We start from the raw sequence: 1,735 nt of genomic DNA, 5'->3' as shown, positions 1-1,735 counted from the left end.
GCGGGGGTCGTGGGTAGCTGGCGGGTGTCAGGCAACCCTGCGCTCCCGCTACCCTGGCGCTGATCCGGCCGGGTGAGGCCTGTGGCCCTACTCAGGCCGGTTTCTGCTTCCCTCCAGAATTGTCTTATGCTAATAGGCAATATTTTCTTCTGGTGATATATCTCAACCCCACCTCCACCCCTGAAATGTGTGTCATCTTGATAAGCCTTGAAATTGGGATCTTTTTACCAGTCTCCTGAGAGAATTGTGATTACAGTGTCATGCTATAATTTCCAGTTCCAATATTTTTAATTTGAGGAATTTTTCTGGGCAATCTGATTCTATAAGATGAGAAGTAGGACAAATATAGAAAAGCAGAGCTTTAAGAATTTAGATCTGGGCTGGTTGATAGTGGCACATGCCTTTAGTTCTAGCACTTGGGAGACAGAGGCAGAGGCAGAGGCAAATAGATGGCTCTGTGTGAGTTTGAGGCCAGCCTAATTTACAGAGCTAATTCCAGGAGAGCCAGGGCTACACTGAGAAGTCCTGTCTCTAAAAACAAGAAAACAAAACAAGGCAAAACAAAAAACTGAATTCAGATCTAGATAAAAATTCTGGCTTTTCTTAATTGAAAGATCATATACAGATAGTTTTAAAAGCTCATGTTCTTTTTGCTTTGTATACTAGGGGACTGAGTTTGGTTCAGTATTTTTATATTTCCTCTGCTGGTACATATGCACAGTGTTTCTCCTTACCACATCTCCACCATTGTTGTATGCTTATTATAATCAAAGAACCAATACTGATACATCATCTCTACCCATGGTGTTAGCTCACTTCAGGTGCCTTTCTTGTTGCCATATTTCCTGTAGGTTTGGGTAGATACATGACATGGATCCCACACTGTAGGTCCATACAGAATCATTTTACTTCCCTACAAATCCTCTGTGCTTTGCTATCTGTTTTATTCTCCTTCTGTTTCTTAGCTACCACTGATATTTTTAATGTCTCCAAAATTTTCCTTTTTAGAGTTCCTTCCTTCCTTCCTTCCTTCCTTCCTTCCTTCCTTCCTTTTCCCCTTTCTTCTTTCCTTTGTTTTTGTTTATGGTTTTTGAGACAGAATCTCACTGTGTAGGTCTGACTCTCCTGAAACTTAGACTGGGCTGCCCTCAAACTCACAGAGATCTGCATGCCTCTGCAGATCCCCAAGGGCTGGGATTGAGACATGTGCCACAACACTGGGCCTTCAGAATTTCTTATAATTGGAATCTCACATTTGGATATAACATTTTCAGAGTGACTTATGTCATTTATTAATATGATCTTGTTTCTTATAAATCTAGTTTAAGACATTTTTAATATTGCATTTGTTTTTCTTGTAGCTTTTTAATATTTAATATTACTTGGAATCTGCCAGTTTATATTATTTTATTGTAATTTATAGGACTCTTGTATTTTCTTTTTGTAAGGTATTTTTAGAACAGAATAAGACGTTTCTCCCTCTTTGGTGTTACAAGGAAAATTATCTAACAGGTACTGATAACTAGAATGAGCCATATATTCATGGTTTTAAATTTATTTTTTTATTACAGGTTGATTACTTGCTTGAAAAACTAAGAAAATAAAAATGTGAACCATGGACAAGTTCCTTACCTGATTCAGAAGAACTGTTGGTTTGTTCTCTTTGCAGGCTAATTGCAGTCTGAAGGTTTGCTGACTCATACATGACACTACCACTGAGTAGCCTTACATTTTT

The 1,735-nt window shown here is 38.5% G+C and overlaps 1 protein-coding gene across 3 annotated transcripts in view; it reads left to right on the top strand.

Annotated features, from left to right (window-relative positions):
* Trmt11 (tRNA methyltransferase 11 homolog) overlaps positions 1 to 1,735 on the top strand; it is a 77,284-nt gene that overhangs the window by 8,195 nt on the left and 67,354 nt on the right. The window lies entirely within an intron of this gene.

Source organism: Mus caroli, chromosome 10 (assembly GCF_900094665.2).
Source record: "Mus caroli chromosome 10, CAROLI_EIJ_v1.1, whole genome shotgun sequence".
In the NCBI taxonomy this organism is placed as follows: Eukaryota; Metazoa; Chordata; class Mammalia; order Rodentia; family Muridae; genus Mus; species Mus caroli.
The sequence above is the reverse complement of the archived record's forward strand: the minus strand, read 5'-3'. Positions and strand labels throughout refer to the sequence as shown.